We start from the raw sequence: 25,772 nt of genomic DNA, 5'->3' as shown, positions 1-25,772 counted from the left end.
ATAAGGAACTGGGATGGGATCAGAGCAAGCAGGGTGTTTTGCTGCTTCGTCTGCACACTCGTTTCCTGGGATTCTAATGTGGCTGGGTATCCAGCAGAACGTGACATAACTGTGATCTAATTTGTGTGAGAAGTGGATGGGAATTTTGTGATTTTTCCTGTAGGGCATTCACTGCACTTAAAGAGTCTGTGTATATTATGACCTGGGTATTTAGAAGACCATTAAGGAGATTTAAAGCCATTTTGATTGCATATAATTCAGAAGTAAATACACTGCATTTACATGATAATTGTACAGAAACAGTGGATGTAGGACTGATTACTGCAGCTCCCACGGATATATCAGTTTTGGATCCGTCTGTGTATATCTGAAGACTGTGAGCATTGGTCAATGCATGGTCTGCATGTAACTGTCTAAGATTGTGGTTTGATAGGGAGTGTTTTCCCCACTGAAGAAAATAGTTATCGCAAAGAGGTATATACATTGCCCATGGTGCTTGTACTACATCTGCAGCTTGAGAGATGTTTCCCAGACAGATGTTCCAATGTTTGGTTAGCTCTTGTAGCCGGATACCAGCAGGTTTGTTTTCATTGGGTTTATTTTTATACAAATTTTCCCACTGAGGTTCAAACAGATATGTCCAGATGGTGTGAGAAGGGAGGCTATGTAATTTGTTTGCATAGTTAAGGTTTTTTTTTTTTTTTTTTTTTTTGTTATTTGGTTTTTAGGAGCATTAGCAGCTAAGGCCATATTACTCCGGGATATACGGTGGTCATTCCCTGACCTTTCCGCATCCTCCGTATTTGGTGGTGACGGGCTCGAACCCTGGTATAATCAAGAAGTGTGTGCTACGCACTGCTGCTCCTTCCCACCTGGCTACGGAGGTGCCCAGCATAGTTAAGGAGCAATACCTTCCTCCTAAGATGTAGTGGAGGTTCATTGGCATCTATATACAAACTTTGCACTGGGGATGTCTTAAAGGCTCCTAAAGCAATCTTGAGAGCACTATGCTGGACTGGATTGAGCCGGGCTAGTACTGTCTTACGTGCAGTCATAAATTGGGGCTCCATAATCTAGACGAGATCTAATTAAAGTACAATATAAGTGTAAAAGTGTCAAGCGATCGGCTCCCCACGTCATAGAAGAGATAACTTTGAGAATATTCATCTTTCTCATGCACTGAGCTCTCATTTGCATTATATGCACCTGAAAGGTAAGTTTAGTGTCCAGTACTAGACCCAAGAACCGGATATTATTGCTAAGTGGTATTGGTTGGGCTCCTAACCTTAGTTCAGGATCTGGATGAAGCTGTCGCTTTTTACAAAAGTGAATAGCAGTTGTTTTTGTTCTGGAGAGGCGATAGCCACTGTGGGATGCCCATAACTATTTTGTTTATTGAGAGTTGCAGTTGACATTCAATGGAGCGCATATTTTGCAAATGGCAGGATATTGTAAGGTCGTCTGCATATAGATAAGTGTCGACATTAAGTGGAATATTATCTGTTCATTGTTCAGCCTAACTGCAAAGAGTGTTACACTAAGAACTGATCTTTGTGGGACCCCTTCTTCCTGGACAACTATTTGGGACAGTGAATTGCAGTAACGCACCTGAAATGTTCTATTTCAGAGAAAGCTCTGTATGATTAATGGTAGCTGGCCCCGAAGTCCTGTGGCATAGAGATTTTGAAGAATGCCATAGTGCCAGGTTGTATCAAAGGCTTTTTCAATGTCCAGGCAGACCATGACGAGATGTTCGCTATGGATAAAAGCACTCCGTATGTTGGATTCTGCCTTGATCATAAGGTCTAGAGTTGACCGATTTTTCCTAAAGCCGTACTGATTCTTGTCCATTACCGAATAAGATTCTAGAAACCAGACTAATCGAGCATGAATAATTTTTTCTATTATCTTACCAAGGCAACTGCAAAGACATACTGGCCAATAGTTTCATGGATCTGACTGATCCTTTCCAGGTTTAGGAAAGGCTAGGACTATGAGTGGCGCCAAGAATGAGGGAAGTAACCTTCTGAGAATAGCCGGCTGAAATATGCCAGCAGTGAATTCAGAGCTTGATTGTTTAGATGTTCAAGTATCATGTAGTATATTCCATCAGGCCCTGGTGCAGTATTAGCTGACCGGTTTAGGGAGCTCTCTAGTTCCAGTAATGTAAAAGGTCGGTTATATGGGAGAGATGCCGTTGTATGGAAGTTCAGTTTATACTTTTCTGTGTTGGCTTTACGCTGTTTGAAGGCAGGCTCATATGCTGATGTGGCTGATATTTGAGAAAAGCATTCTGCCAGGGCATTTGCAATATCTCTTGAAGAGGAAAACCCTTTACCCTTCCAGCTTAGAGTGGCATTAGTTCTGGGAGGTATTTTCCATTTAGCTTCTTTATTTTGTTCCATATTTTTCTACTTTCTGTATTTTTAGTGATGGTGGAAGCAAACAGGATCCAAGAGTCTTTTTTTGCTTTTTTCTGCACGTAACGTGCCTTGGCTTTGAGTTTCTTAAAATTAATTAGGTTGTCTGTTGGGTGCTTGCGAAAAATATTCCATGCCTTATTCCGTTCTTTTTTAGCATCACAGCAATCACCATTCCACCAAATATTGGCATATATATGTGGACCGATTGTGGTTTTGGGTACGGTACTGGTTGCAGCTGTTATTATCTGTGTAGTAATATGGTCAGTAACATCATCAATAGGCTGGTTTTTAACAACTTGATCATCAAAGGAAATTGCATTGGTGAACTTGTTCCAATCTGCTTTGGAAAATTTCCATTTTATGGGACTGATTATATGTGAGTTTCTGTTTGCTTGCAATTTGCAAATAATCAGGTAATGGTCGCTGTTCAGTGGGTTACTTGAGACTGACCGCTGAATGATTGGGAACAATTTTGGGGAATATATTGATAAGTCTATGGCAGTAGATACTCCGGTGGGAAAGTGGATATAGGTGTCAGCACTAGTATTTAATAATGTGAGATTCTGGTTATCAATAACTGTTTCAATGAGTTTTCCTCTTTTGTCTATCTGGGGAGTCCCTACATAGGGTGGTGCCCATTGAAATCTCCTAGCAGAATGAAAGCTGCTTTAAAAGTCATCCAGCTCTTTCACAGTGAATTCTTTGTTTGGGGAAAGGTATAGAGAGACTACGGTTAACATAACACTGAAATCAATTCGTACTACTTCAGCCTCTAATGTTGTCTGCAGCGGGATCTGTTTTGTAGGAACCTTGTTATCGACAATTATGGCTACGCCTCCTCTTGCTGAATAAGTATTGTTTCTGTCCTGTTGATAGATACTATAGTTTTTGATCACTGGAGTCACTTGTGGGATTAGATTGGTTTCTTGAAGGCATAGGATAACTGGACTATGTTGTTTGATTAGTTCATAAATATCAAAAATATTGCTTCATAGACTTCTACAGTTCCATTGTATAATGTTGTGCATTATTTAATTTTAGAAATTGTGTATAGTTCTATCTGTTTTTTTATATCCTGCCTGTTTGCATCGATCTAGTTTCATCTTTTCTTTTTTTGGAAAAGTGGGACGTCCAATTTCCACATCATCTTCTTCATGTAGATCTAGTATTGGCACTCATCCTGCAGGGTACCAGAATCAATATCCATATTTGCTGAGCATGGTTGGTCTGAACTGTTTGGGGGTGATGCTTTTAATTTTGCAGTTTCTGGTAGGGTATCAGAAGCAGTTGGGGGAACTGTTAGCGGGGTATTGCTAGCACAAGCTACTTTACATTGTTCTGTAGGTGACTGCTGTGGGGATGATAGCACTGATCGAGCCCAATCAGCAATTGAAATGGATGGTGGTACTGTTACTGCCGTTTGTGTTGCTATTGACTGATATTTTTTGGTTGCTGCAGCATATGATTTTTTGCATATTGAGCATAACTTGCTTCATAGCTTCCTGATAGGTGACCTTTTGTTTGACTTTGTGCTTCTGGATTTTTTTTTTGCCTACTCTCCAGAGTTCGCAATTTTTTGAATACGCTGGATGCTGGCCTTTGCAATTTGGGCATTATGGCTTTTCTGCAGTGCAGTCAGTTCATGCATAATCTTTGGAGCCGCAGTTCGGCATGTAGTGTCCCTTCAACATACTGTTTACGAGTGTCCAAATTTTTGAAACTTGAAACATCTGATTGGGTTGGAATGTACGGACGTACTCGGAAATTTATGTATCCGGCTTTCACACATGATGGTAAGGTAGGTGTATCGAATGTTAGAATAATGTTTCTAGTTGGAACAAGTTCACCAGCTTTTTTAATCATTATTCGTTTTGCCTGGACGACTTTTTGCTCTTTTAGTTCTTCGACTATCTCATTTTCAGCGACATTCATCAGGTCCAATTCAGCTATTACTCCTTTGGAACTATTTAGTGTAGCATGAGGGGTGACCTGTATAGGGATTCCTCCAAAATTTGATAATTTTAGTAGATCCTGAGAGTGCTGATATTTCGCTGTTTCAATTAATAGATCTCCAGATCGGAGTCTTTTCACCATTTTCGGTGAACCAGCCACACTTTCTAAACATTTCTGAATTAGAAATGGTGAAAGGGCACTCATAGGCTTGGATGAGAGAGAATGGAATATAAGGAACGTTGGGAATTCCTGCTGATTCTCATTTCTACGTTGTCTTTCTGATTGTGATACGTCATTTTCAGTTTCAATCAGGTTGAGTTGAGCGTTTAGGCTCAAGTGCTGGATAATTGTCAAAATCCATGATTGCTCCTTTTGGCCCTGGAGGATAACTTTTCCCCCAGGTTACCGGCCCCGCCACGTGGAGGCAGGAGCGGTGCCACCAGTGACCAAGTAATCAGAGGTTAGTGTGTTATATAGGTTAGTTCAATATACAAGAAGAAAGGTACCTTTTCCTTTCTTTTTGAAGAGCTTGCTTCTTTATTCAGAAGAGCAGAAATGAAATAATTTTGCAAATAAAGACAAATTCTCAGTAATCTGCTGATTCTGGAGAAGTCGGGTTGAAGTTCACTTTTTAAACTCGCTTGGCAGTTAGTACAACTTGACTTAGAAGCTAAACATTTCTTGCTCTCATGGTCTTTTGCACCACATTTAGCACAGGCAGGGTTACCACGACAAGCTGTTTGTGAATGGCCGTATTTTTGGCATTTAAAACACCTCAGTGGGTTTGGAATATAAATCCTCACTGGGCAGTTTAAGTACCCTGCCTTGATGGAACTTGGAGGCCGTGGGGTGTTAAACGTTAGGATGAGAACTCGGTTAGGGACGAGATTCCCATCCTTTCGCATTGATATTCTTTTGACAGCCGTCACTCCTTGTTCTTTCAATTCAGAGCAGATCTCTTCTTCAGAGACATGAAGAAGGTCCCACTCTGAAATGACACCTCATGAAGAGTTCAAAGTTTTGTGGGGGGGGGGGATTAAGTTAATAGGTATTGATGTGGCTTTCAGGATTTTTTCCGCTGTTTCTTATTTGTAGCTTCGACCAAAAGGTCGCCAGAATGCAGTCGTTACAGATTTAGGTGATCCTGACAATCCTTCTAATCCTTTCTGGATAAAGAAGGGTGACATCTTTCCAATTGACTGTTCTCCAGTGGAATGGAAAATGAGTAAGAGAGGTGTCACTGATGGTGGTGTATCCTCAGTTCTGGCTCTTTTTGCAGAGGTGTTTTCTGTGTTTTCATCTTGATTAGGTAGGGGCCTGAGAAGAAATAGAATTTAAATTACTCATATGAGTAAGATAAAAATTTCCGATGCCCTAAGTACCTCACCCACCACGGAGCCCTATGAGGGGACGCCCACTAGTGAACTAGCAGGTACTGCGTACATGAATGGGATGCCAAGTTTGCTTAGGAGCACCATACCCACGTTTCCAATAAGCCTTGATCTCGTCCCAGGACCAAAGGGAGGGAGACTTATTGGAACGCAGTTGACTCTAGCAGTAAGAACCACTTGCCGATTGATCCCAATTGGGCTGGTCTGGGACTACCCATCTTGTCGAAGCAGGGGCCAAAGTAGTGTATCAAGGCTGGGCCCCTCGACCACCAGGATTCCCCTTTCCAAATTCCACGGGTCGCGGCGCACACTGGATTCCAACAATGTAACCCTGGAACCAAGGTATGGGTGTTAGTCCCAGTGATGCTAATCTGGGAAACCAGCAGCATCACTGGGAGGTCCTTCACCACGTTGGTTGGTTTAAATGGAAGTTTATTGGCACAAGGGCAACTAAGGCCAAAGTGTGCCTGTCACAGTAATTGTGCAAATGATTTTTTTTTTTCCCTAGTCATATGTCAGATAAGTTCATATAAATGAATTTGTTTTAAAAAATTAAATAAATCGGATAAATTTGCGTCATCGCTGAGAATATGGTTCATCTCTAATGAATTGTTTTGGGTTAAAACCGATTTAAAATTTGTTAATCGATCAGCATGACTGTAAGGACACTCGAGGAGAATGTGTTTCACTGTAAGTAGGGCGGAACAATGACGACAGTGAGGAGGTTCATCCACTGTCAACAAATGGAGGTGGGTGAGATAAGAATGCCCAATGTGTGTCCTTGCAAGGACAACCTCTTCTAGTCTGTTTAATCGTGAACTAGGTTTCCAGTATTGTGGCTTTTGCTTTATTTGGAGAAGTTTATTATGGGTCTGTTGCTGCCATACTGATGTCCATTGGTCAATACAAAACTGTTTTATGATAAGTTTACAGTCCATATAAGGAATCGAGGCAAGTGAAGACCCTCACCACGTACAGGTGCCCATGTCGAGGGGTCCTATCTCTAACCTGGCAAGGATTACTTCTTCTTTTCATATATCTCTTTCGCTGGACTTCCACTTCTTTAAATCCTGTTTAATTTTATAGAGTTTATTATAAGTTTACTCGTTCCATATTTTTGCCATTGTTCCTTGCTGTTCATTTTGATGTTATGCCAGTAGTCTGTATATGGTACTTTGGTTGAAGAAAGGGTGCCTGTTGCTGCTTTTGCTGCATGGTCAGCTTCTTCATTCCCTTTAATTCCTATATGTCCAGGGATCCAATAAAAGATTTTGTTTTCTTTTAAGGAGCTTGTTCGGAGTTGCTTGAATTTGTCTTAGAATTGGCTGGAGATTGATTCTGTTGCACTGTATTGTTTGAATTACACTGAGGGAGTCTGTGAAAATCAGACTATGGGGTAACTTTTGGTGCGATATTCAGTCTATTGCTAACTTCACTGCCTGTAGTTCAGCTGTAAAGATGCTACATTCTGTTGGGAGAACTTGGGTTATAGTAGTATCACAGAAAATTGCTGCTGCACCTACTTCTGTATCAGTTTTCAATCAATCGCTATATATTAGTGTATAGTGTGGATATTTTTCTAGATAGGCAGCATGTAGTAGTTGAAAGCTGTTTCCTGGTAGGGAATTTTTTTCTCAGTTAAGGAAGTAGGTATCACAGAATGGTAATATTGTATCACAAGGAGGACTAGTATGTTTTGTATGGCAGTTAGTTTGTTGAAATCAAGAGACCAAATTGGAAGTAGCTCCTTGATGTATATGTTTGCTGGTTTATTTGCTGTTGGAAGTACTCTGTACAAATGTCCCCATATTGGTGCATATAATGTTTTGTACACAGGATGATTTGGAATACACTTTATTTTAGCTGCATACGATAGTAGGAGTTCTTGTCTTCTGAGGTGGAGTGGAGGTTCATAGGCTTCAGCATAGAGACTTTGAACAGGAGAAGTACGAAACGCTCCTAGTGCTATACGTAGTGCATTATGGTGTATAGGGTCTAACCATCTTAAGGTGCTGGGTCTTATCAAGGTTCTATAAAGATGTAACGAAGTGTACCTGTCTGCTCCCCACATTGTTGCAGATATAACTTTCAGAATATTAAATTTCTTTAGACAGTTTGTTCTATGACATTTTATGTGATCTAAAAAGGTCAATTTTTTATCAAAGGTTAGTCCAAGAAAAATTGTGCTGGATGTTATTGGGATTAGTTGTTCTCTGAGCTTTAGTTCTGGGTCTGAGTGTAAGTTTCTTTTCCGACAAAAGTGGGACTGTCCAACTGTCTTTTGTTTAGAGAGTCGAAAGCCATTGTTTTGGGTCCATGCTATTACTTTATTGATTGTTGTTTGCAGTTTGCGCTCTATTGTTTGCATATTTTGCGAGTGACAAGAAATTCTGAAATTGCCGACATAAAGTGCTACATCTACGGTACTTGGTATTTGTTCAGCTATTGAGTTGATTTTTATGGCAAAAAGGGTGTTGTTGTTTGGAGCATTAGCAACTAAGGCCATATTGCTCCGGGAATATGCGGTGGTCATTCCCTGACCTTTCCACATCCTCTGTATTTGGTGGTGACGGGCTCGAACCCTGGTCTAATCAAGAAGCGTGTGCTACGCACTGCTGCTCCTTCCCACCTGGCTACAGGGCAAAAAGGGTAGCACTGAGTACTGATCTCTGTGGTACTCCTTGTATAAAAACCTGCGATAGTGTGGTTAATATCCTAACTTGGAAAGTTCGTTGTTGCAAAAAATTATGGATATATATTAGGAGATGTCCTCTCATCCCAAAGTTATAAATGTCTTTAAGTATTCCATATCGCCATGCTGTGTCGTATGCCTTTTCTATATCAAAAAATATCATTACTAAATGTTGCTTTCTTATGTTGTTTTTTGCTTTTATCATTAAGTCTAGAGTGCATCTGTTCTTTCTGAAACCACATTAATCAGGTATTTACCATTTTTTCTTTTTCAAGTATTTTTCCAAGGCAACTAGTTAAGGCTATTGGGCGATAGTGGTTCGGATTTGTGGGATCTTTATTTGGTTTTGGAAAGGAATTTTCTAGGTATATGCTGTTATACAACAAGAGTAACGATATCAATGATTTCTCATATAATTGCTGTACCATCATGTATACTATTTCATCTGGACCCACTGCGCTTTGCCTCATCTCTGAAATGGCTTTATGAAGTTCACTGAGAATGAAAGGTTGGTTATAGGCTTCTCTACTTTTACTGGAGAAATTTAATTTATACAAAGTTTTGTATGTTTCTGTATTTGCTTTATGTTTTTGGAAAGCTGGTTCATAGGAGCTACTGCTTGATATTTTTCAAATATTCTACCAAGAGCATTGGCTATGTCTTCAGGCTTTGATATATCTTTTCCATTCCATTTAATAAAAGGAGGAGCAATTCTTTGATATTTGTTGTTTATTTTATTTATTTTGTTCCAAACCTTCCTGCTGTCTGTTTTTCTAGTAATTGTAGATGCAAAACGAATCCAAGATTCTTTTTTACTGATCTTAGTAATGCATCTGACATTTGCCCTTGCTTTTTTGAAATGTATCAGGTTAGTTGCAGTAGGGTATTTTCGGAAATTATTCCATGCCTTGTTTTTCTCTTGTTTTGCTAAAGTACATTCTTCGTTCCACCATGGCTTTGGGTGTATGGGAAACTTTGAAGAGGTTTTTGGTATTGTTAGTTTTGCAATATGGAGGAGTTTATCGGTCACATATTTCGCTGCAATGTCAATTGAAACCTGTTGGATTTGTGTTCTTCTAATATGGCTAGCTGCTTATATCTTGCTCAATTCGCTTTATCTAATCTCCACTTTGGAGTTCGTTTCAGTTGACAAGGGTCAGTTTGTTTGAAGTAATCTTCACTGGAAAATGATCGCTACCTAGTGGATCATTGTGAACTGCCCACTCCAGTAGAGGGCATAATGATGGAGTGCATATAGAAAGGTCTATTACTGTACTAGTTCCTGCAGATAGATGTATATACGTCCGTGTCCCATCATTTAAGAGTATAAGATTGAGTTTGTCTAGTAGTTTTTCTATAATTTGACCTCTTTTATCTATGTTTTCATTTCCCCATAGAGGATGATGGCCATTCATATCTCCCATGATAAATAAACGAGGTGGTAGTTGGACTACCAGGTCTTCTAGATCTGTATAGCTTATTTGGTTTGGTGGCAGGTACATGGAGACGATTGTTATATGATAGTTTACTGCAATTCGTACTGTTATGACCTCTAGATTAGTCTGCAAGGGAACCTGTTGGGTAGGTATACTGGAGTTTACTAAGATTGCTACTCCTCCATGTGCTGTACTGTTGGTAATCCTGTCATTTCTGTATATATTGTAATGTTTTAGCGTTATTTTATCCTGAGCTTTAAGATATGTTTCTTGCAAACACAGACTAATCAGATTGTACTGCGATAGGAGATCATGGATATCTTCAAAATTGCTGCAGAATCCTCTACAGTTCCAATGTAAAAATGTATTCATTAATTGGTTTTGTTAGTATTTTCAGCTTGTTTCCTTGAGGTTGTCGGCTTAGGATTCTCTGTTTTTTGTCTTCCTTTTTTAGGGAACTATAGCTTTCCGGTATCCATCTCTTCTTCCTCTGCAAAAATTTCTAGTATTGTTTCTTCTATCTGATTCTTTTCTTCTACTTCCATGTTAGGAGTTTAGTATATAAATTTGATGAATTTGAGGTATTGCTCAAAACAACAAAGGCAGATATTGTTGGGATTTCAGCGACGTGGTGTCACACAGATATAAGGAATGCAGAACTGGAATTTGGGGAGTACAATGTCTACAGAAAGGATAGACATGATAGGAAGGGAGGAGGGGTTATGCTATTAGTTAAGAAATACATAAAATCCAAGGAAGTGAAGCCAGTCGACATCGCTGGACAGGGCAGTGTCGATTCAGTTTGGTGTGACATAAGCATTGGGAGATCAAAATTGAGAGCAGGAGTGTGCTATAGGCCTAATGACTCTGATGAGTATAATAAGAAACTGTACAGGGAAATAGAGTAGGCCAGTAAATCAGAGAGTCTTATAATGGGGGATTTTAATTTCCCAGATATTGACTGGAGGCTGGTCACTCACACACTAGCAAGGCTTTTGCGGATTTATTGGATGATTGTTTTCTACATCAGCATGTTCGGGAAGCAACTAGAGGGAGTAATACTCTTGATTTGATTATCAGTAGTGATTCTTCATGCATTAAGAATCTGCAGATAAATGAACCACTAGGTGGCAGTGATCACAGTGTGCTGAAGTGGGATTTACTCAAAGAGGTAACTACCATTAGGGGTAAAGGGAAGGGTTATTGCTTTCGTAAAGGTGACTACGATAGACTGAAACAGTATTTAAATTCTATACAGTGGGACCAACTGATGATGTTACCAACAGCAAATTCAAAATGGGAAGCATTCAAAGAACTTATCTTGGAAGCTACTAGGCTTTACATACCAACTAAGAAATATTGTATGTTTAGGCCTAAATGGATGTCAGATGAACTAATGAGACATATGGCAGAGAAGAAAAATGCATGGGATACATACAAATTAACATGTGACACAGAAGCCTATGATAAATACAAGTTGATCTGTAACCAAGTTACAAAGGAGGTTAGGCAGGCGAAGGCAGATTACGAGATATCTTTGGCAAGGGATGCAAAGAAAAACAGCAAGAGTTCTTTACTTATGTAAACTCCAGAAGGAAGGGGATGAACCAGATTGGTCCACTTGATATCGATGGGTCAACTGTTGATGATCCTGCTCAGGTAGCTAATAAACTAAATGAATATTTTGCATCGACATTCACACATGAGGAGTTATTCAGCGAGGGGAATGCCAGAGGTGTATTCAACTCTGGCAGTAAGCTAGAGAATCTTGTAATCTCTGAGAGTAAAGTGGAGGAGAAATTGTTGAAGATAAATACAAGAAAGGCACCTGGGGTGGATGGGATCTATCCAGTTATATTAAAGGAGGCAGCAAAGGAAGTAAGCAAATCCTTAGCCATAATTATGAGAGCTTCCTTGGACTCAGGGGAGGTACCCATGGACTGGAGATGTGCAAATGTGACCCCAATTCACAAAGGAGGATCAAAGGCTGACACAAGTAATTATAGACCTGTGAGTTTAACTTCTGTTTTGGGAAAATTAATGGAGGCACTGGTTAAAGAAGCACTGCAGGATCGTCTAGACAAGACTTCAGTTACAGCTCGAACACAGCATGGTTTTGTTAAGGGGAAGTCTTGCCTGACCAATTTGATTGGATACTATGATGCAGTCACAAAAGAACTGGATGCAGGGAATAACTTTGATATTATATACTTGGATCTTAGAAAGGCTTTTGATACTGTTGCACATGGGAGACTGCTGCACAAATTGGAGCAGTGTGCACTGGAGGCAAATTGCTGCTATGGATAAAGGGGTGGTTGAGGGGGAGAAGACAGACAGTGGTAATCAATGGACACTGCTCATCGTGGACTAATGTTATTAGTGGATTCCCTCAGGGTTCAGTATTGGGTCCATTATTGTTTTCTGTATTTATAAATGATACTGATGATGGTTTGTTTGTTATTTTGGAGCATTAGCAACTAAGGCCATATTGCTCCGGGGATATGCGGTGGTCATTCCTTGACCTTTCCGCATCCTCCGTATTTGGTGGTGACGGGCTCGAACCCCGGTCTAATCAAGAAGCGTGTGGTACCCACTGCTGCTCCTTCCCACCTAGCTACGGAGGCATTAGCATTAGCATTAGCATTAGTAGAGGCATTTGATGCAAGAAAGCAAGCTTATGCAGCATCAGCCAAAAAAAAAAAAAAAAAAAAAATTCATAAATAAATAAAAATAACCACTTCCACTTCACCCCTCTGTTCGTTCGAAATACCTGTCCAGCTGAGCCTTAAACTTATTTAGGCTATCAACTTCCACGACAAGGGATGGAAGTCTGTTCCACCCACCAACCACCCGCTGGCTAAAGGCAAATTTCCGCACATCTATCCTACGTCTGTCTTTCCTCAATTTGAATTTATGCCCTCTCAGGTGATTTTTCTGAGCTAGAGGAAGAATCCCATCAGCATTGAGCATGCTCAAACCATTCAAGGCTTTGTACACCTCTATCAGATCACCCCGCTGGTGCCTAGTTTCCAGACACTGTAATTTGCAAAACTTAAGCCTTTCTTCGTAAGAGAACCCCTTTGTCCCATTCACCAATCTAGTTGCCCTTCTCTGTACTCGTTCCAGCAGCTCTACATCCTTCCTGAAATGAGGCCTCCAGGCCTGTATACAGTACTCTAGGTGTGGCCTGACCATTGCCTTATACAAGGGAATAATCACCTCCTTATCCCTGCTAGAAAAATTCCTATATATCATTGACAATACACCATGAGCTACTCTTGCAGCTCGTCTGCACTGCTCAGAGAACTTCATATCTGCCTGCACCACCACCCCCAGGTCCCTTTCATTCTCTACCACTGTCAGTGTAGTACCACAGAGTTGATACGTTGCTCTGGGGTTGCTGTTTCCCATATGTAGTACTTTACATTTGTCAATGTTAAACTTCATTTGCCACCTCGAAGCCCATCTGCTCAACCTTTCCAAATCCTGTTGCAGCAGCATAGTGTCAGTAGTGTCCTTGACAACCCTGCCAACCTTCGTATCGTCTGCAAACTTGGACATTAAGCCTGATATACCATCATCAATATCATTTATAAATACAGAAAACAATAAAGGCCCCAATACTGAACCCTGAGGGACTCCACTAATAACATTAGTCCACGATGAGCAGTGTCCATTGATTACCACTCTCTGTCTTCTCCCCCTCAACCACCCCTTTATCCATAGCAGCAACTTGCCTCCAATGCCACACTGCTCCAATTTGTGCAGCAGTCTTCCATGTGCAACAGTATCAAAAGCCTTTCTAAGATCCAAGTATATAATATCAAAGTTATTCCCTGCATCCAGTTCTTTTGTGACTGCATCATAGTATCCAATCAAATTGGTCAGGCAAGACTTCCCCTTAACAAAACCATGCTGTGTCCTAGCTATAACTGAAGTCTTGTCTAGATGATCCTGCAGTGCTTCTTTCACCAGTGCCTCCATTAATTTTCCGGGAACAGAAGTTAAACTCACAGGTCTATAATTACTTGTGTCAGCCTTTGATCCCCCTTTGTGAATTGGGGTCACATTTGCACATCTCCAGTCAATGGGTACCTCCCCTGAGTCCAAGGAAGCTCTCATAATTATGGCTAAGGGTTTGCTTACCTCCTTTGCTGCCTCCTTTAATATAACTGGATAGATCCCATCCACCCCAGGTGCCTTTCTTGTGTTTATCTTCAACAATTTCTCCTCCACTTTGCTCTCAGTTATTACAAGATTCTCTAGCTTACTGCTAGAGTTGAATACACCTCTGGCATTCCCCTCGCTGAATAACTCCTCATGTGTGAATGTCGATGCAAAATATTCATTTAGTTTGTTAGCTACCCGAGCAGGGTCATCAACAGTTGACCCATCGATCTCAAGTGGACCAATCTGATTCATCCCCTTCCTTCTAGAGTTTACATAAGTAAAGAACTCTTTGCTGTTTTTCTTCGCATCCCTTGCCAAGGATCTCTCGTAATCTGCCTTCGCCTGCCTAACCTCCTTTGTAACTTGGTTACAGATCAACTTGTATCTATCATAGGCGTCCGTGTCACGTGTTAATTTGTATGTATCCCATGCATTTTTCTTCTCTGCCATATGCCTCATTAGTTCATCTGACAACCATTTAGGCCTAAACCTTGAACAATATTTCTTAGTTGGTATGTAAAGCCTAGTAGCTTCCACGATAAGTTCTTTGAATGCTTCCCATTTTGAATTTGCTGTTGGCAATATCATCAGTTGATCCCACTGTATAGAATTTAAATACTGTCTCAGTCCATTGTAGTCGCCTTTACGAAAGCAATATCCCTTCCCTTTACCCCTAATGGTAGTTACCTCTTTGAGTAACTCCCACTTCAGCACACTGTGATCACTGCCACCAAGTGGTTCATTTATCTGCAGATTCTTAATGCATGAAGAATCACTACTGATAATCAAATCAAGAGTATTACTCCCTCTAGTTGCCTCCCGAACATGCTGATGTAGAAAACAATCATCCAATAAATCCACAAAAGCCTTGCTACTGTGTGAGTGACCAGCCCCCAAATTCCAGTCAATATCTGGGAAATTAAAATCCCCCATTATAAGACTCTCTGATTTACTGGCCCACTCTATTTCTCCGAACAGTTTCTTATTATACTCATCAGAGTCATTAGGCCTATAGCACACTCCTACTCTCAATTTTGATCTCCCAATGCTTATGTCACACCAAACTGACTCGACACTGCACTGTCCAGCGATGTCGACTGGCTTCACTTCCTTGGATTTTATGTGTTTTTTAACTAATAGCATAACCCCTCCTCCCTTCCTATCCTGTCTATCCTTTCTGTAGACATTGTACTCCCCAAATTCCAGTTCTGCATTTCTTATATCTGTGTGACACCACGTCTCTGAAATCCCCACAATATCTGCCTTTGATGTTTTGAGCAACACCTCTTTTGAGGCGCCACTGATGATGGTATATCAAGCTTAATGTCCAAGTTTGCAGACGATATGAAAGTTGGCAGGGTTGTCAAGGACACTACTGACACTATGCTGCTGCAACAGGATCTGGAAAGGTTGAGCAGATGGGCTTGACAGGTGGCAAATGAAGTTTAACATTGACAAATGTAAAGTACTACATATGGGAAACAGCAACCCTAGAGCAACATATCAACTCTGTGGTACTACACTGACAGTGGTAGAGAATGAAAAGGACATGGGGGTGGTTGTGCAGGCAGATATGAAGTTCTCTGAGCAGTGCAGAAGGGCTGCAAGAGTAGCTCATGGTGTATTGTCAATGATATATAGGAATTTTTCTAGCAGGGATAAGGAGGTGATTATTCCCTTGTATAAGGCAATGGTTAGACCACACCTAGAGTACTGTATACAGACCTGGAGGCCTCATTTCAAGAAGGATGTAGAGCTGCTGGAACGAGTACAGAGAAGGGCAACAAGAGTAGTGAATGGAACAAAGGGGTGCTCTTACGAAGAAAGGCTTAAGTTTTGCAAATTACAGTGTCTGGAGACTAGGCACCAGCGAGGTGATCTGATAGAGGTGTATAAAGGCTTGAATGGTTTGAGCATGCTCAATGCTGATGGGATTCTTCCTCTTGCTCAGAATAATCACCTGAGAGGGCATAAATTCAAATTGAGGAAAGACGGATGTAGGATAGATGTGCAGAAATTTGCCTTTAGCCAGCGGGTGGTTGGTTGGTGGAACAGACTTCCATCCCTTGTCGTGGAAGTTGATAGCCTAAATAAGTTTAAGGCTCAGCTGGATATGTATTTCGAACGAACAGAGGGGTGAAGTGGAAGTGGTTATTTTTTTTTTATTATTTATTTATTTATTTATTATTTTTTTTTTTTTTTGGCTGATGCTGCATAAGCTTGCTTTCTTGCATCAAATGCCTCTACTAATGCTAATGTTATCCATTTTATTCCCATTTACTTCAGTGGTTCTATCATGTTTTGTGGATTTGCTGGTTTCTCTAGTTGGTGGTATCGTAATGGGTGTGTTTAATGCCTGTTCTGCTTTTTGTTTTGGTTTTGGGTCATTGAGCAGTGAGCATGCCCAATCTGAAATGGACTTTTTTGATGGATTGTTACTTCTATCTGTGTTTCTATTGTTTTATAAGTTTGTGTTACTTGTGCATAAGATGGTCTATTTGTTTGTTATGGCTGTATTGTTCTTTTAGCTTCTTAATATGTTACATTGTTTTCCACTTTATATTTCTGTATTCTCTTTTCTCTCTTCCATGCTTCACATTCTTTCAAGGAGGCATTATGTTATCCTTTGCAGTTGGGACATCTTGAATTTTGTGCTGTACAGTCTTGTTTGGTATGTTCTCGTGACCCGCATTTTGCACAGATAACGAAACTTCTGCATAATACTGCTTGAGAGTGTCCGTACTTCTGACACTTAAAACATCGGACAAGATTTGGAATGTATGATCTCAGTGGGCAGTTTAGATATCCAGCTTTTACAGTTTTTGGTGGTTTTGGAGTATTAAAGGTCAGAATTATATCCTTGTTGGGATAATTTCTCCATCTCTTTTAATTGTTATTCCTTTGACTTGATTTCATTTCTTCTTTGATTTCATCTTCGGGGACGTTGAAAAGGGGTCCCATTCAGTGATTACTCCTCTTGAGGTATTCAGGGTGGAATTGGGAGTAATTGTTATTGGAATATCTCCAAAAGTTATTGCTTTCATTAGATGCTCAGCTTGTTTTTGGTTTGTCATCTCTACTAGCAGATCCCCTGATTTTAGTCTTCTGACTGTTTTAGGGGAACTAGCTATGCTTTCAAGAGTTTTCTGAAAGGTGACAAAGTTCCGATCAGTTGTTCATTCTTAGAATGAATAACTAGAAATAGTGGTGCAACTAGAGGGAGATCCTCTGTTCTTTGTCTCTTAGCTGTACATGAATCCATTTGATCTAGTTTTCTGCTAGTTTGAGTAGCAGAAACATGGTCTGTGCTTGCCATGTTTGCTCCTTTTGGCCCTTGACTGGAGGACTTTTCCGCCAAGATTTCTGGCCCTGCCATGGGGAGGCAGGAGCAGTGCCGCTAGGAGGCTTGTTGTTTGTTTGTTATTTGGTTTTTATGAGCATTAGCAACTAAGGCCATATTGCTCCGGGGATATACGGTGGTCATTCTCTGACCTTTCCACATCCTCCGTATTTGATGGGCACGGGCTTGAACCCCGGTCTAATCAAGAAGCGTGTGCTACGCACTGCTGCTCCTGCCCACCTGGCTACAGAGGCAAGCAGTTAGTGTTAGTTGGTTAGTGCTACTAAAAAATATATGAAAAAGGAAAAGAAAGGTGAGTTTCCTTTCTGTGTTCTGACTTATAGTTTTCAAGTATGGAACTGTTTTTAAATGAAACTGTTGAGAGAAAGACAGGAACTTAAAAATGTTATTCACTTATCAAGAGCGCTAAGTTGCAATAATGTTGCTTGGCCTCGAAAAGCGCTTGGCACCCGGGACCAAAATTTAAAGGATACAGTTGTGCGCGCAATGAGGCTTGCGTGGTCACAAGGTTTACCATTCAACCACTAGATTGGTGTTCATTGTTGTTACATGGACATGTGTGGTTATGCTTCCAGCGCTTATCTATTTTCAAAACAGTTGCCTCCAAGAGGTCATGGTAGGTTGACCAGAATTGTTCTGTGATTGCGGATTGGTCAGTCTCAACAAGGCGAATTGATCTGTCGTGCTCTGCAAGGCAGTCTTGAAGGCGTCTCGAAGTCTCCCCTATGTACCAGCTGTTACAATCTTTGCAGGTTATGTGATACACTACACCGCTGCGCAATAGACGAGTGACCGGAGTCTTCACATTGAAAACTAGAGAACACAAGCTTCTACCAGGTAGCTGCACACGTTTCATGTTGTATTCTTGAAGTATTGTTGAAATCTGACCTGACATGCCCAGATAGAAGGAATGTAGGCAGTAGGTACATTGTCATGAGTTGATGGCGGTTTTGGGTGGATCAATAGCTCCTGCGCTTGCAATAAGCACTTGTCCAATATGTGGGTTGGATAGTCACAGTTGACCAAGTGTGTCCTCACTCTGGAAATCTCATTGCGCCTAGCTTTTTTTCCTTTTTTTTTTTTGGCGCATTGGCTTCTGTGGCCATATTGCACCTCCCATTTTCTACTCTGATCCAAGCCCAAGGCGGGATTCAAACCCGTGACCTTTGGGTTGCCAGGCAGGCACTTTACCCACCTGGCTAGCCCGGTTGGCTGTGCTGGAGTGGCTCCAAGCTTGGCAGAACAGGGTGCTGGTGGTGCTATTGAGATGGCTTGAGGCATGGCCAGATCTATAAATGGCAAACTGACCGCACCACATTGACTTGTGGTATACTGAGGATTCCAGGTGTGGGCCCATGTGTTTTATCAGGACATCCAAAAATGGAAGGGATCCGTCCACTTCTAACTCTAAAGTGAACTGGATGAACACTGACAAAGAATTCAGATATTCCAGTAATGTTGTTTCAGAACCATGTGGGATGACGGTGAAGATGCTATCGACATATCTGCACCATGTTGTAATAGGTATAGGTGGATTCAGGAATATCTGTTCTTGCAATTCTTCCATGGTGATGTTGACTACGACAGAACTAACAGGAATCTTCAAAGGTAATTATGCTGCCTGACAAACACAGGTTGAGAGCAGTACAGATGTCATCAGTGGACAGTGATGTTCTGCTTGGTAGGTTTCGGTCATTTTCCAGAAGCCAACGCGAAGGCTCCGGTCGCCCCTCTCTTGCGCAGCAGTGTAGTATACCGCATAACCCGCAAAGATTGTAACAGCTGCTACATAGGGGAGACCTCAAGACGCCTTCAAGACCTTGCTGAGCCTGACCAATCTGCAATCACAGAATACTTCTGGTCGACCCACCATGACCTTAATCCCAAGCGCAACTACAAAGTGATTGACCACTCCCGACACTTTTGCCACCGCCTCTGACTAGCATCACTTAATATATCATGTAATTCAAGAACTATGAACCGCAGCAAGGGAATGAGACTACGGCCTATCTTGGAGGAAACTGTTTTGAGACTAGATAAGCACTGGGAGCATAAGCACACATGTCCATGCAGCAACAATGAATACCAATCTAGTAGCTGAATGGTCAACCTTGTGCCCACGCACACCTCATTGCACTCACAACTGTATCCTTTAAATTTTCTTTCTAACGTCTCCATTCTGTTAGTATTTGCTCATGAAGAGGACCGTTTAGCGTTGAAAGCTGCAAACCATTTGTAATTAAATGTATATTAAATTTTTACTGGATATATGTATTTATATTTAGTAAAAGTTGATATTAGTCCTCCTTGAATTGCTTCGTACATTAAAGAAGGCAAAGATAAATTTTAGTTTTTTGCAAAATGTATAAAATGGATTAATTCTTCTTTAAAAACGTTAGCATCAATGTCATCTGAATAAGTATTTATTAAATTAATAATACAATTGTCACATTCTCTCGGTGATGTTTCCCTTAAATTTAAATTTGTAAATAGAGCAAAATAATTTTAAAATATTTTAGTATATCTCAACAAGTCTGTTAATTTCTACTAGCAATTTATCGCAAATAACATTTAAACAATTTACAATAAACGCTTGTTTGCCAGTCAACTTCACACCCTGATCTCTGTTTTCATCAAAGTGTTGTTGTTGTTTTTTGGTTTTTAGGAGCATTAGCAACTAAGGCCATATTGCTCCGGGGATATGTAGTGGTCATTCCCTGACCTTTCCGCATCCTCCATATTTGGTGGTGATGGGCTCGAACTGCGGTCTAATCAAGAAGCGTATGCTATGCACTGCTGCTCCTGCCCATCTGGCTAAGGACGCGCCACCATCATCAAAGTGTATTTTCTCTGTCAACTTCTAACTTTATAAGATTTATAATTTTTATTGCCAGTTAATGAATAAACTTCGGCTTCTATAGCATCAAAAATTTCATTGTTACCTCGAATGTCTGATACATATAATGACAATGATTTTAAAAGATTTACAGTATGTTCTAAATCTGAATCTTTATTTTGAAGATTTTCATTTATGGAATTTAATCACTGTAGAACTGAATGCCATATGAAAAAAAGTGTTGTTTCAAAATCTTCAAAGAAATCATACAGCTTTTTTGCTTCTAATTTTGTAAAAGGTTTTCATTTGAATCATTAGAGAATGTAAAAAAGCTTCTTTTATGGAAAAAATATATCTTAACAGCTAGAATTGCATCTGCCCTTGCGGACCATCTGGTATCACTAATTCTTTTTAATGTTTTATTTCTTTCTGAGTTTGTCTTTATTAAAAGATCCCATCTTTTTGCTGAGGAAGAAAAAATTACAAATAAATTTTGAATAAAATCAAAAAAATGACTCTCTTCTGAGTCATTTCTTCCAACTAAATTTAAGGTATGAGCTGCATACCTTAAATAAGGGTAAAAGGAAGGATTTATCGAACATTGATAAAGAACAGATTGTAGTGTTCGAGAGCCACTGTAGTTAAAGTGTACCAGGACCGGCATCAAAATGGTCAAATAACGATCTGACAGCAAAACTGTTAAGGTGAGCGAAAGGTTGATGTTAAAGGTGAGCACCATGTCCGACAACTCGTGCAGGTGAATAGGTGCAACACTGTTGAAGAGTTGACTACCCAATACATGGGCCAACCCAGAACAATATCTGGCATGACCATATATGTTGCATGCTCGCACATATGGGCTGTACCAACAGAGGATTGCTACAGCATCCTCTCCTAACCAAGGTTCATCGGCGTAAAAGACTCTCCCCGTGCAAAGAGCATGCAAGTTGGACATTAGAAGAGCAGAAGAAGGTGTGCTGGTCGGATGAGTCACGTTATTTACTCCATACCATTGATGGTCATGTACGGATCTGGCGTCAACAACATGAGGCTCTTGATCCTTCATGCATGGTATCAAAAGTGCAGGCCAGTGGAGGTGGTTGTACGGTGTGGGGCACGTTTCATTGGCAGGAACTTTGACCCATGGTGCATGTGGAACAATGTAACACTGGTCGCTGCTATCATCAACTGCTTGCTGACTGTGTACACCCTGCTATGTTACACCTTTTCCCGGATGGCGATGGTGTCTTCCAAGATGACAATGCGCTGAGCCATCGGGCACTTGTTTTGCAGGAACACAGTTTTGACTTCCAGCATATAGATTGTTATTGTTTTTATTTAGTTTTTAGGAGCATTAGCAACTAAGGCCATATTGCTCCGGAGATATGCGGTGGTCACTCACTGACCTTTCCGTATCCTCCGTATTTGGTGGTCACGGGCTCGAACCCCGGTCTAATCAAGAAGCGTGTGCTACATACTGCTGCTCCTGCCCACCTGGCTACGGAGGTGCCAGCGTATCGATTGGCCTGCGAACTCCCGCAATATCAATCCCGTAGAGCATTTGTTTGGACACTATGGAAAGGCATATCAGGTGTCTGGATACACCAATCACCTACATATTGATGACCACATTACACACAGGTTGGTTGGCCATACCTCCTGAACGTTTCTGACATATTGTTGAATCAATGCCACATCGGATAGCTGCTATACTGAGGGCAAAAGGAAGACCTATGAAGTATTAGGTAGGTGGTCATAATTCAGTGATCACTCAGTGTATATACCGGACATATCTGCAGCATTGCCGTAAGATTGGCCACGACAGTTTTGAATATCTAGATCATACTCCATTAAGGTTGATATTATAATATTTTCTAGATAACTAGCATCGTGTTTTTCAACATGAATGCCAGACAAGAAATGTTCCAGTATTTAGTTTTGTCTATCTATGTATCCTATGATAAAATATAACTGATCTGCATGACTTACATCAGGAGTTGGGTCAACAATAAGTGAAAAATATTTAGCTTATTTGATATCATCAATAATTACTGTATTTCTTACGTTTGTGGCCATTAAACCAATGAATTCGTCTCACGCAGTATTTGAGAGATAATTTACATGTCCTTTACCACATTTGATATAAGTTTCTAAATGAGTTTTTAAAAAGATATCAAATTCTGCTAAGTACTCTAAGCAACTCATAAAATTTCCTGTACATGAACTATCATGTCCTTGAAATCCCAATCCTAATGTAGCTAAAAGTTTCAACAACCCTTTTTGAAAACTTCACATCAATAGTTTGCTTTTAATATGCTTTTATCATCTCAGAATCAGTTCTTCCCACACTTTTCAAGCACTTTACATACACACACATACATTCCTTATGTTCTTTAGACTCATCATGCCTTTTAAAATATCACCGATATTTTTCCAATCACTACATCCAGTAACTAATGCATTCGATTTGGTTGAAAAAAATTTGCAAATAAAGCACTTTCCTGATTTTGTTGTTTCTGAAAATATTAACCATTCTCTTTTTTTCCTGAGTACTGTTAGCTCTAGTTAAATAGAAATGTGATTCGTTGTTTTCTTGTAACTATTTTCCCCCCTTCATTAAAATCTATTTTTGAATTTTTTATGTTGCCTCCATTTTGCGGTTTTTCACAAAGGCAAAATTCAAGGAAGTAATTCGTGATGGGTTTTGGCCATACAGCAATATTTTTATTATATGTTTGATCGTATCCAGGGTATCATTAATAGTATCAGGGAGTGCTGTAGTTTTTCCATTATTGGTATTATTTTCCTGTGTGATGCTGAAAGAGTCATCATCAATAATGTTGTCTGTGGATAATGAAGAGGTAGAAGCTATGCATGTACTGTTTTCTTCTGTTGTAATCATGCGGGTGCCATTTTGAGACTCTTCTCGATTTTTTAATGAAAGAAACTGTTGTAATGAGTTTTGCTGTTTTTTTTTTAAATTCCGCTTCTCTAATTTTTAACTTTTTCCTTTTCTGCACACCACATTTGTACGTTCTTTTCACAGCCTTAAAAAAATATTATATTTTACAATTTAAAAATTTTTGTACTTTTAATCAGTTTTTTATAATTAAGTAATTAATTTTTTTAATAAAGTAATAGACAATGGAAACCCAATATAACGCAACAACTGCATTATAGGAGGAACTGAGGAATCGATTGATCCTACAGGATAAATATTACACTATCACAAAAATCGTCAACAAACATAACTGACCAACACATTAATATATCAAGTTTATATACAAGCAGGGTTGCCAGACATGCTGATTTGAGTGGGAAATTCCCGAACTATATGAAATAAAATTAAAGAAATCTGTCTACTGAGTTTGTTTTTTAAGAAACAAAACAGAAGCTATGAGTTTGTCACTATATATAGGGTATCCGCTGTATTTGTTAATATAAAACAAAATAAAATACCTACGATATTTAAGTTAAAATCTTGTTACTGAAAAAGTTCAGCTCTCAGTGTTCTTCTGTCACTCAATATTTAATGTTCTTACACTCATTTTTTAAGTTAATTGCGCATTAAAATCAAAAACTGGTGAATTATTCTGCTGCACCCTCAGTTCTGCTTGGATATTCACTCAAGGCTGGTTGATAAGATTGTGGCTACCTTCTCCCTGCTACTTAGGGTGTTCACATGAAGAACACAGGTGACCGCTTACCTGGAACTAGCAGCAACATGCAGCTAAAGCTTCTCACAGGCCACAGAAAAGTAAGATATGTTACTACTCTGGTCACAGGCTATGAACACATAGAAAACAGTTGACCAGTGCAACTTCTCGGTATGCAATTGGGTAGGTTTATGGGTGCCAATGAATTGCGGAACGTTAATCCCTTTAGCTCTCAGGTAAACTAAAATTGACCACTAAACTGCCAATCAACCCCACCTGAAATTCAGCAGGTGTCCAGTAATTTCCAGATGAAAACCTATCAAGAGATAAATAATTATGGAGGAAGGAGGGGTGGTTTACTAATGCCCATCATAGGACATTTCGATAAAACGTTTGTTGGAATGTGCATTGAAATAATTGAAATTGGAAGGGAAAAATATTTTTGCAGGTGAACGATTTTAAATTTATTAAGATCATTACTATATTTAATACCACATGAAATTAATAACATAGTTTATTAAACAATCGCCTAAACCACTATACATTAATGTGACATTTCAGGCATCTTGCCGATACCCATCATCAGACTATTTGACAAGATGCATGAAATGTCACCTTTAGGCTTAATAAAGTATATTATTAATTTCATGTGGTATGAGTGGTATTAAATACAGTAATAATCTTAATAAAATTAAATTCATTCGCAAAAATATTTTTCTCTTCCACTTTCAATTATTATCATAGCCTGTGAGAAGCATTAGCTGCATTTTGCTACTAGTTCCAGATAAGCAGTCACCTGCGTTCTACATGAGAGCACCCTTAAGCATAAGGCTGTCAGTGATGCTGATTCCATACAAGACAGTCTTTACTCTTTCAATTAACTCAACTATTTAAGGAAGAACTAAATATAAAATTTCATCAAAATCGGTAAAATCATTTTTGAAGAAAACTTAATTTTCAAATTAATCTTCAAGTTCACTGACCTTCGGGTAGAAAGTCAGTTTCTGATAAAAATCACTTAAAAATATTAGTAAAAAAACAGCAATAAGTTTTTCAAACAGTGATTTTGGGGCCCTCTGATCGGGGGGCCCTAGGAAAATGTCTTTTCGGCCTATTGGATAATGCGCCCCTGCCTAGCTGACTTGCAACGTCAAACTGTGCCAGATATCCAAAAGTCAGTCTTATCAAACTTCAACTATGATATTACTGATTGTGGACAGGGCTTCTTATATTCAAAACATACATTACAAGGAAGTGATCATTCCTCTAAGGCAGCATTTCCCAAACTGGGATCCATGGATCCCTGGGGGTCCACAAAACAGACCCTCTGGAACTGGTCAAATTATTTGTTCTATGTATAGCAACTGATGATAAATAAAGTTATTATTATACATTTATGTAAAAATAAGAATAAAATTGATTTGTTTTAAACATAAAACTTTAAATTTTCTTTTCACAAAACCCAGCGTTCATACATATATATACACCCAAAAACATATGCATATATATATATGGCAAGGTAATAAATAAAGTTATTGCTTAATTTTTCACTCCATTTTTATCTTTTCATTACATATATATAGGGATCCATGAACTTTTTTTTGATTTTTGAAGGGGTCCATAGATCTCAGTAGTTTGGGAACCACTGCTCTAATGATTATCACAACCTCCCACAAAAATGACGCATCATGCCAGAAAGATCAATGACAGAGAAAAAAATTCTTTTCCACTTTGAGGCAGAGCTTGTGATTTTCAACTCTTCACAGTCCCTCCCATTTGTGACTTCACTACCCCAGAGGTTATTTTGTCCATCAGGATCTTCTAATAAAAGAACAGGAGAAGGTAGCTGCTTGA

At 39.6% G+C, this 25,772-nt stretch overlaps 1 protein-coding gene across 1 annotated transcript in view; it reads right to left on the bottom strand.

The window, feature by feature from the left end:
- The window catches only part of Polr2G (DNA-directed RNA polymerase II subunit Rpb7), a 147,973-nt gene that overhangs the window by 27,379 nt on the left and 94,822 nt on the right, over nucleotides 1–25,772 (bottom strand). The window lies entirely within an intron of this gene.

The sequence above is a fragment of the Mastigoproctus giganteus genome, chromosome 8 (genome assembly GCF_048544385.1).
Source record: "Mastigoproctus giganteus isolate SK-2022 chromosome 8, ASM4854438v1, whole genome shotgun sequence".
Lineage (NCBI taxonomy): Eukaryota > Metazoa > Arthropoda > Arachnida > Uropygi > Thelyphonidae > Mastigoproctus > Mastigoproctus giganteus.
The sequence above is the reverse complement of the archived record's forward strand: the minus strand, read 5'-3'. Positions and strand labels throughout refer to the sequence as shown.